Source organism: Scatophagus argus, chromosome 7, assembly GCF_020382885.2.
Source record: "Scatophagus argus isolate fScaArg1 chromosome 7, fScaArg1.pri, whole genome shotgun sequence".
NCBI lineage: Eukaryota > Metazoa > Chordata > Actinopteri > Scatophagidae > Scatophagus > Scatophagus argus.
Genome location: NC_058499.1, coordinates 5577191 through 5588364, shown reverse-complemented (window position 1 = coordinate 5588364; position 11174 = coordinate 5577191). Strand labels below are relative to the sequence as shown.

Below are 11174 nucleotides of genomic sequence, written 5' to 3'. Positions count from 1 at the left end.
GTCAGTTCAGTGTCTCTATCGGTGGCCTCAAATGTCAAATTAATTGATGCCTCAGCTGTCTGAGCTAATGTCCTCAGAGCTGTAATGCCCTCAGCACCTCAATGCAGCCTCAAAATCAGTTCAATTGAACTAATTAAATATTATTATCCACCACTGGAAAAAGGGTTTTGTTATCTTTGGGTGCCTAGCCTTCACAACTCAGACAGTGATATCCAAGCAACCCTGAATTTATCCCTCCTTTTCTCTCCACACTCGCCATTCTTCCAAACACAAAGCTAATATGCGGCGGGCCTGACAGTCACCACTGCGCGAGGAGGCATTTACATAAGCTTGTGTATACGGCCATTGTGATGATAATAGGCGTGTGATCTCCTGTGTCAGCGAAAGAGAAAAACATCTCATCCATTCAAATAGATATGTCAGCCAAAGCATTAGCCTCCCCTATAATTGGCCACAGAGGTCACCCTGGCAAAGCCGAGCGGCGACATTTAATGTGGCGCAAGAATTTGTTGTGCTCATTCACTCCCGTCTCCAGCCGACAGACAAAACTGCTTGTGCCAGGCTGAAATGTGACGCCCGGCCCGTTCGGTGCCAGTTTCAGCTGCTCGTCCGAAGGGTTGTGTTTCTGTGTAAGATTTCTTTAATGGTTTCCATTAATATCACTCATGTCCACCGTCCCTGCGGAGACACCCGGCCCGTCTCATTCTCTAAATGCATTATTTGTGCACTATGTGGCTAAAGGCTGTGACAGTCAGTTCACAAGATTACAAAACTAACATCGAAAACCGACCTTGCAGAGGTGACACCGCCGTTAATCTAGGTGTTCTGGCTTTATAATTTCTTTTTTTCATGAAAGTGTGTGGCCTGTCCTCCTCACACATATTTCTTGTCTGTGAAAGATTGGTTGATAGAATGAAGCAAGACTCAAATAAAAAATGATGCCGAGTGCAGAGTATGAGAAGTGAGCCACACACTATATAACACTGACATACTGTTGGTGCATACTGACAGTTTTTTTTTTACTTAGCCACTCAACTCTGTACCTAAGTTGTATACTTGAGTCCACGGCTAAACTCAATATTTACAGAGCTACACTTTTAATCATACGACATTTTACCTTATATCATCTCATTTTAAGCTAATTAACACTTCTATAACACCCCTTTACCTTACACTTACATACATGTTTATTAATTTGGCAGACACTTTTCTCTTACAAAGGGAGTAAAAATCAAAGCTGCAGTAGATTAAAGAGAAGCCATAAGGCTTGCAGGTGCATGAAGCAACAAGTGTTAAGTGTAAGTACGTTAAGCGCATAGCAAATGGTAATTTCTTTTGAGAGAGAAAGACAAGGATTTAGAGGCTGAGAGTGAAAGTGAGTCTGTTAGGTTAGTATGATCAACCTCTCATATCTCATTTTTATTATCCCACTGATGAATTTCAAATATCTTCCTTCAACTTTAAAATTCCCAGCCTCTCGACTTTCACACGCACCAATCAGTTGTTGGTTGCTGCTTGTTAAGAGCCCCGATGGGTAACATCTGCATTTTTGGTTTTGGATCATCGGAGTGATAGAAGCGTTCCCTTAACCACCTAGAAAACGAACACATTCTGAGCCACTTTAATGCAACTTTATATTGCAGCAAACATTCCCTGAGCAGCTGGCTTGTCACAGATACAACAGAGAAGCAACTGTAACTACGTCTGTTTATCGCGCAACACACGAAACTCGCATTGTTAAAAGAAGTTTGTCAGTGTAATTGCCACTGTGATCTGATTTCATGCGGTGCGCAGTGTGAGCAGATTTTCCACACAAAAGCAGAGCACAGTTTCACTAACAGGAGTTGTTTACTGTGCTGAGAAGTTGGAGGTGTGCAGCCTGTTGCCAGCTCTTCATCGAGCTGAAGTAGGGACCGTGCGGTTTGCATTAGCAGATCTGACGTTGTTGTAAGAGAGTGAATGGTAAGCAGAGAGGCTGATCTCAGTTAGCAATACAGTCAGTGACAATGGCCGACACGTGTCAGTTCCTCTGAATCGTTCTTGTACAAGGACCCATGGATACGAGCAGCGTGGGTGGACTATTACAACGCAGTGAAGAAAAGGGAGACTCTGCCACTAACAGACCATAAATAGCATCAAAAACGTGGTTTGATTTCATGAAAATCTTATAATAACTTAAAATGTCTTTTTAAATACATTTTCAATAAACTGATTTTCCTCTTGAGATCTGAAGGTTCTTCTCCACCACCAGCGTCTCCAGAAGTCCTTCTGTCTTCATGGGCCTGCTTCTTACTGTATGAAGCCAAAAGAATAAATCCGTGTCCATGCATATTTCATTTCATTTAATCTTTATTCATTCCTGAATTACGCGTCTATCATTTGCTGTTGAGATCTGAGACATGCGTGAACTTCTTTCTGTCCCCCTCCTCTCTTTGCCCATCAGCTGAAGCTGTGGGGACTCTCACAATAACAATGCCTGACCAACAACAGGTGCTGCACCTGCAGGTCAAAATAAAGTGGCTTGTTCGCTGCTGAGTGCTTCAAAGAAGGAGTGCTGCACTTGCGGAGGACGAATGTTACGTTCGGCTGTTGCCTTGTCACTTTCTGTCATTCTTTTTCCAAAGTCATCCCACGGTGTAATGCACCCAACTGTCATCATCTGCTCTCACCACTATCAACTGAACATCAAGCTGAAACACTGTGTGCAGTCTGGATTGGCAGGTCCATCTGAGATATTTCCAAAGAAGAAATGAAATTCACAGTGAATTAAAAGTGCATTAAACGTCAACAAAAGGAAATTACGTTCATGTGAATTTGGGGGAAATTCAATATTAGCACTTGAAATTGTCATACCTTGAAGAGAATGAAATTGCACAATGAAGTCTTCAGAAGCAGTATTAAGAAGTGAATGTTGCGGTTCAGTCTTTTAATTTCTCTTTTGTTAGATGTGTTGCATTTCATTCTTTGCATCCACCTAAAGGTTTTACCAGGCCCCAAACAAATGCTTAATATATAGATTTTCATGAAGATTTTTCTAACTGTATCAAAATGACAATCCGACATCCATTTCACGCAGCCATTGGCCTGGTTAGAAAGTAAGGCAAATTACAGCAATTCAGTCTAATGTATACATTTGAACACAACACCTTTCATGTATACAAGCCCACAAGTGTCAGACTGTTTAAAGGCACTTCAGCAGTTTGCACTTGCACTTCTGCAACCCTTCTTTCTCAGGTACAGTCAGAGCTGATCTGAAGCAGGCCACTGCTGCACCCTTTGCATACAGAAGAACAAGTCATTCACTCTGCAGTAGTTATAGCAAGCTCCTCAAGCTCAAGCTCCAAGTGCAAGGATTAAAAAAACAAACAAAAGCATGACCCATAGGAAGTCATGAACATTATACTGAAACATAAGGTTTTAAATATGTACAGAAGAGAAACAGTCACTACTTTAGAGTTGATTCCAATACGAGTTCATCTACATTCATAAAATTCAAAGGCAACCTCTGGGCCTTTGAGCTGTTACATGCGCTTTACATAGCAATCAAATCGCATCTGAGTCTTCTCTCCCAGCATGAGTGTGCAAACACATGGGACCGAGATCGGCCTCCTCATGCGTTAATGTTACACCTCATCGCTGGGCATGGCCGGCAGCAACAGCATGTTTTCCACACAAGATGATGAGAGGAGGACTCTGATTCTTATGCAGATGGGAGGAGCACCGCACACAGATCTTCCCTCAACCCGCCTCGCACTGCTGTTATCATTTCTGCCCAAGGCACTTTTAGTTATGTTTGATATAGTATTACATCAAGTTCTCCCTCGCCTCAGCCATTATATACATACCACTCATCCATGAGGACATTAATAATTGACTGCCCCCAGTACTGGCCAGTGTTGCATTGTTTGTTGAAATAGCGCGGCTCCTGGAGGGAGCTATGGCTCTGTGGCCAGTGGTCTTGGCTTCACATCTGTCCTCCAGGGTAGATGTTGAGATGGATGATCTTTTGGGAATCATTCCAACAACCTCCATCAACAAAGCAGGCTTCTTCAGCTGTAAAGTAAATTAAACTTTCTAGGTGTGACATCATCAGGGTATTTTTATTTTTATTAAGCATTAGTTAACCAGGTTTTCTCAAATTAACTACTCAGTCATTTGAAATCTTCATCATCTTAAAGGGCTGGTTAACCCAACTGAAACATTTCACTCTTACCTGTAGTGGTACCCAAGAGTTTGACCCCCCTGGAAAAGCAAGAACATCAGTTTTTAGCAAGTACCTCAAAAAGACATTATGTTCAAGTGACTGAGCTTGATAGCAGCCATAGCAACTTTAACTCCTGTCGGGAGAAAGAGAAGTAGAATGACAATATTTTATAGCCACAAAGTCCACAGAGGAAGGGGGTTGGGCGGTGGATAGATGGGTCAATAAAACATGGGAGGTTGCCACGGGAGACATCTGTTTGTTTCCTGTTTTTGGCCAACAATCAATGTTGGTTTCTTTGTCCCCATGACCATGAACACTACCATCAGGACCCAAACTGAGATGTAACTAAGTACTTAATTTAACCCAAATTAAGATCACACTCTCTGAAAGTCCTGTTTGTTCCTGTCATTTTCTACTACTGGTACCTGACCTCAGACCTGAAAGAAAAATGTCTCATTAAAAACGTTTTGCTGAAGATTAGATGATGTACAGTCTGTTTCCGAGAGCTGCTGTTAGTGTACTACGGAATTAGACTGCAAACCAAAATTAACTTTAATGAATTACTTACTTCCCTGGGTGGCGGGGCTCACCTTTAGAAATCTCAGATCTCAGATGGAAGCTCAAAGTATGGCCTTTTTACGTTGAAAGGAACCAGTTGAGCTTGTTTGGGCATATGATAAGAATGCCTCCTCTTATAGGGTTCCTGAGCGGGGCCAGGTGGGCGCAGACCTGGATCAGGCATTACATGTCCCATGTGGGTTGGCCCGGGAACGTCTGGGGAGAAGGACGTCTGGGCTACCTTCCTGAGCCAGCTGCCAGGCACCTGGACTGAGATGAGCAGATAGATAGATGAGTACGTGGTTGTCTTTGAGGTTTCAGTGGAGGCATGTATTGTTTAAACAGCATGTCTTTAATGACTGTCCTATTACTCTGAATAATGTGCATGGACTGGTTTGGCAATAGTTTGAGGATTTTTCTTTTGGGAAAAAGTTGTTACCACGAAAACTAATGCCATTGAGATCACTGATGGATTATGTAGAGTGATGCTGTTCTGGCAAAATATGCTGCTGTTTTTTTTTAGTGTACTTTTTTCAATGCCGTGAGCAGCACAGCATACCATTCACCGTCCATTTCTATTGGTCTAGAGGCAGAAGTCTCACAGATGGATATATCAAAATCTGGGCCAATGAATCCTAGATGCAAATCTTAAAATATCTTTTTGGTGGTTATAGATATCTGCATGTGAATGCCAAACCTGTAGGCAAGGCACAAGATGTTGTTATCATAAATGTTCTGGTTCCCGTTTGCAGTTTAGTCCATGCAGTACTGACCTTTCACGTCTGAGAAGGGTTTTATTGCCTGCAGGTAAACAGACTGCGTGGAGCCCAAAAGAGGCCGCAAAGCAAATTCAGAACCCATTGGCTATTGTCTGACTACGACTTTTTATCAACTTTTTCAAATGTTTCTTAAAATGTATGCAGATATCTGTCTCTAGACATTAACCGTCTCTCAACTCAGTCCAGTCTCGCATCTCAATTTGCCGAGCAGACTGTAACCATGACCGGCGCACAAGAGGAAGTCTTTGCCCGGATATTCATTATCCAGATATGCTGTCATCAGACGACAGCCGATGGGTCCTGAGATTGTGTTTTTGCTAATTTTGGTGAGATGGTGGGATTTGATGGAATATTCTTGAAACCCATCAGGCAGAGTTTTGTGTTGGCCTGAATTTCAGAATATGGGATTCAGAGGAGTTCAACTGCGAGAGACAATGTGAGAAAACAAACACACACACACACACACACACACATCCAGTAATATGTAGACAGAAACATAATCCAACTGTGGTAATGAGATTCCTGCAGCACAAGGGTGCGTCTGAATGTCAGGCTGGTATATTGCTGAATGGGAGTGATATCCGCCGAAGGTTACTGAACGCAAGACAAAATTTCAGGACGGCTTACTCATCAAGCAATTACAGTTGTTCTACTCACAGGGTTGATCCCGACAGACCATGCGGTGTGGTTGTCAGGGAGACTAGCGTGTCTCGCTTTATGCCCGGCGGCATTAACATGCATCTCTTATCTGGATTGTGTCTGGCTGTGATTCATCTGGATTACCTTTGGACCTGACATTAAAATCCGACTCCAGCGTTCCAAGCAAAATCTGATTGCTCTTTTCTTTCACAACATGCAAATTTCTCTGCTTTCTTGATCTTCCTATTTCATTTAAATCTTTTATAAATGTATAAACGTCATGTTACATATACATTTTTTTTTTCTTGACAAAAGTTTTCAAAGTTCAGACTTACTGTCTTTTGTTGGGGATCAAAGATGAGGAGAAGCAGTTTAATCTAACTATTATTGTTATTAAAAATGCTGTTGAGAGCATGATATTCAAGACTGATACTGTTACTAACCTCTCACCTTTGTGTGCATGTCACAGCCACGTACTTTTATTAAATCACATTTGAACTGGCAGCAGAAAAAGAAGTCACTCTCAACTTCCATATGAGCCAATTAATAGAACAAAGTATTTCCAGCAGCGTAACTGTGAGGTTATGTTAGATAGCAAACCAAAGACCAACCAAAACATTGAAAAAAACTGTTTAAACCCAGAAACCTTAGCAGTAGTTTAATAGTTTCAACAATGGACATCAAGTTACGGAGACATTTTTACAGCTCGGGAGAATCAAAACAAGAAAGAACAGCCTCTCTTTATGGTTAATTCAACGAGTGAATTTTGCTTTCCATCTGGTGCGACACAAACCGCCACAAACAGCCACACAGAGAACTGAATTCTTTCCAGGAAAATGAGAGGTGATAGGAATACAACATGTGCCTCGGTAGATATTCTGCTAAGTGTCCATATTTCTTACAGTGACCGAGGGACTTGGACAGTCTTTCTAAGGGACAATAAGGAATTTCCATTTAAACAGCATCATTAAAAACGATAGAAAGAGAGAGAGAGAGAGAAAGAGAGAAGCAGGGCAAATGGAGAAAAAGCAACACATACATTTCCTTTAATGCTGTGCTCAAAATCCTTTCCCCCCCGGCGCAGAGTGGATGCACAGCTTGGCATCAAATGCAGAAAGAAATGCAACCTGATTATTTAATTAGACAACACAACTGAACGGTTGTGTTCCTCCATAAGGATGACTGTATGTGGATACAATATATGGAGCAGCTCACAAGCTTAGCTCTTGTGATAAAGCAAAACCCATTCAAAGGTTAATGAATTGTGCTAAGTTAATGAACCTCTCCAAGGAAGCAACACACATTCAGCCATGTAAGTGCACACGCGCGTAACAGACACACACACACACACTGTTCATTTTTATCAGTTAATATGCGAGCATCCACATTATGAACAATGAGATTTCCAATCCAAACTAAAAGATAGGTAAATGCACTGCCGGCGAAGAGTAGAAACTGTAATGATGCTTTAGATGTACATAAATAAACAGAAGTGCATACAGAGCAGGAGATGAACAGAAGGGAGGCAGTAATCTACAGATGCAGCTGCCTACAGTACGCAAGGCATTTTGAGCTCTGTGCTCTTCCTTAGGCACACTTCTGCCTGCCTCCTGCATGGGATTATTTTCAGAAACAGTTGACTGCGGGAAAGAATTATACTGCAAATGAACATGTTTTTTAAAAATCTGAATAAATTAAGCTTCAAACTGATTTCATGCTTTTATTAGCACGTATAGAATTTCTGTATAGGCCTTTTAGTCAGAAGGAAACAGCCTGACTCCATGTTTATTACCTGTCAGGTGCTGATGTTAGAACTGATTGCAGCTGGTATAAACTTAATAAAAATGTTTATGTCTGAAAGTATGATATACAAAGCTTTTATGTAAATTGTTCCAAGGTTCCCCATCTGAGAAGGATTTTGCTTAAGGGGTTTTCTTACAGAAAGTGTATGAAAACCATACACTCTGTGACCGCGTTACTTGGAATTATAGTGAAAATAAATTATTCTCCTTTTGGTGGGGACCCCCTGGAACCCCCCTCAAGGGATTCCACTTTGAGAACACTGGGGTAAAGGAATTAGACATCAAAAGTTGGAAGAAACTGTCTTTTGCCTTCAATGTTTCCAGACAATTTCAAATATATTTCATATTTTTTTTGATAATATATATATATATAATTTTTATTTATTTATTTTTCTTTTGCTGTGACAAAATGATCATGAAAGCTGTCCTGGATGCTTAGCCTGGAGCAGTCAAGGGAAAACTCAAGGATCAAGGAGAAGAATGATCAAACAAACAAACAAAAATGATGAGATTAAAACCAGAATCTGCATCTGCGTGCACCACTGTTCTGTCAGCGGCCTCACAACAAGGCGTGATTATGGATCCCGTTGCTTTTGCACAGACAGAGCAGGGTGGGTCTTTGCCACAAAAGCAGTGGTATCCATAACAACTTACTTACTTACCAGAATTTAAAATAAATGTTTGGCTCATTTCTGCTGAATCTGTGTTAACCTTTGAGGGAATGCAGAGCTCCAGAGTCCAGAACAGAGGAGGCCACCAGAGCTTATCAGCCGTGTATAAAATGATTTTCAGATAGTAGATGGTTCAGAGAGCTTTTGTGACTGACTGGCTTTGGCATGTTGCTGGCTGGCCTGTGTGTTAGCAGCAACTAGCCCTGTTAGTAGTCACTAAGTCATCACTGATGCACAGATGGAGGACTTTTTGGTGTGACCAGGACTAGTCTGTCATCTAACACCCTCCTGTAGATGTACTCTGCATGTTCCAGTTCTATCAAGTTTCCAATAGTGCTCCATCACTCCAAAAATGATTTGCGTTTAATTGTAGCCGTCAGCCATTTAAATTTGTTTTTCCTGCCCTGAGACAATATAAATTATTTGAAAACTCATTTTTTGTGTACTTGGGCCCAAATCCATATGGTACAATACTGGCATACATACATTTGAGAGGGCATCTCTTTATTACAGCGGATCAAAACACATCCAAAGCAAATAGAAGGAACTCAGTAGGTGGTGATATACTGCAAGAACAGATTTACGTTTCAGACTATTTTGGACCTCAAAGAGCAGCATCCAGCAGCAGCAAACAAAAAAGGAAACTCAACAAACCTCCAAACTTTGCACCAGTGTTTGTGGATTTGGCTGTGACTGCCCACTACCCCCTGATGTTTTTCCATCACAGGCGCATTGTTGCCTTCAAATACAGGCTGCTTTTGAAGTGCTCTGTTTGGAACTATACAACAGAGGTCATATGGTCAGGGACCTCATGATAGCCTCCGTTTTAAGTCTTCCGCCATTTTGTGCGGTCATCCATTTGGACTCGCACCTGCTGAGCGCTGCAAGAGGACTGACATTGTGCCTCACCTCAAGGCCAATGTTGGTACAACAAATTGTTGGATGACTCGCTCACCTTATCTATTGACAGGTTCTCTGAAGCAAAAGGCCTTTTAGCGAGACATTTCTGTCCACTGTGCCTTTTAAATCAACTATTTCATCTTTGTGGCGATTATAGCGTAATCTAACAGGCTTCTCACAGCATTTCTCTGTACTAAGAATCAACACAGGGGTAGAATATGCCCACATCCACCTTTCACTTGTCATGAAGAAATTATTAGCCTAGCTGAATATGTCAAACCAAATAATCACGGTCAATTTAATTTACAGGCAGGCCTTCCTGGGCTGAAATCCACAGGGGTTACAAAGTGCCTCTGAGAAAGAGGCAGGTTCAACTTGTGTGACTCAGTGACTCAGTCAGCGCCAACGTTAGCGTTAGCTGACGTTAGAATTAGCACCTCAACACAGTGGTGTTAGCGAGATGACAAGCACATAAGCTGATCACAAAATGCCAGTTATGAGGAAGAGCAAATTTCAGCACTACCAGAGCCACACATTGACTCTGCAGAACGAGTGAAACGTACATTCACACAGGGTCACAGTGAAGGGCAGCTTCTGTGCTGCAGCTGCACTAAGCACATGACCAGAGTTAAATGAGCAAAAGTGAGCCCAGGGATCTGACAAAGCAGGGATGCTGACCTGTTGGCCTTGGAACTCCAATGTAAACAAAGATGATTTTTTTTTGTTTTGAGTCAATGTTAATTTCAGTGCTTGCTATTATGGCATTAGTATATCTAGACTGTACATGGAGTGTGCAAATCATCTGTTGTGGCCTGGTGTGTTGACGGCTGTGGTGCTGAAATATGGTGACGTGACATGCGACTAAAGTGAGATTTTGGTAACAATTTTATTTGACGTGATAATAGTAGAATAACAAGAGTCCACAGCAGTTTGCTATCTAGCTTTCTAAAAGAAGCTAAAGATGTGATACCAACGTGGCCTATTTTTGTTCCTAAATGAAACTACTGGATAGCTACAATGACACACGTGTTAGAAAGAGCCCGCTCTGCACAGTTTTCTCTGCCAGTTCAATACCACGCTACTACACTGACACTTTAAATTGTCAGCAGAACAGCATGAAACCAACAGCAGGCAAACACGTGTCACAAATCAGCATCTTCACATGTGTTGGCTTAACATGTGACAAAGAAAACCAGGACCTGCTCATCAAAACAACACACCGCCTTCGTTTCCTTAGTAGTAGCTTCAATTGCCAGTAAAGTGAATTTCTCTGTGTTTAAGCAACTGTAGCTCACCAAATGAACAAAAGTGGACAGCAACATGAACCTTGATGTTCATACAATTTCAATTTGATGCTGAATTTAAATTGAACCTTCACTCGCCAAATTAAGCATTTCAAAACAGTGTGCCTGGTCAGTATTATGACATTCTTAGTGTTGCATGTGTTGGAGATGTATGTTACTTGTCATCTTTATTATATGAGTCCCATCCCCCCATTATTTTTTTAGATTAAATTTTTAATTACAAGACCTGAGGGAGATTGACTCTTTCCCTACTCTCCTCTAGAGATATTCAATGTATGAGTACCTTCGAATGCATTATTTCACCACATGGTGTGCAG

General features: G+C 41.5%; 2 long non-coding RNA genes across 2 annotated transcripts in view; both read right to left on the bottom strand.

Moving 5' to 3' along the window:
• Window positions 1-2332: 2332 nt before the first annotated feature.
• On the bottom strand, window positions 2333-4056 carry LOC124061553. Its single transcript, XR_006843770.1, has 2 exons — window positions 2854-4056; window positions 2333-2727 (listed from the first exon to the last, which is right to left on the bottom strand). It is a non-coding gene; the product is annotated as an uncharacterized LOC124061553 (long non-coding RNA).
• An 11-nt stretch (window positions 4057-4067) lies between these two features.
• Window positions 4068-11174, bottom strand: part of LOC124061554 — a 140171-nt gene continuing 133064 nt past the window's right edge. Inside the window, exons 2-3 of the long non-coding RNA XR_006843771.1 lie at window positions 4795-5032; window positions 4068-4242 (exon numbers count right to left, since the gene is read on the bottom strand). This is a non-coding gene — a long non-coding RNA (uncharacterized LOC124061554). The remainder of the gene's footprint in view (window positions 4243-4794; window positions 5033-11174) is intronic.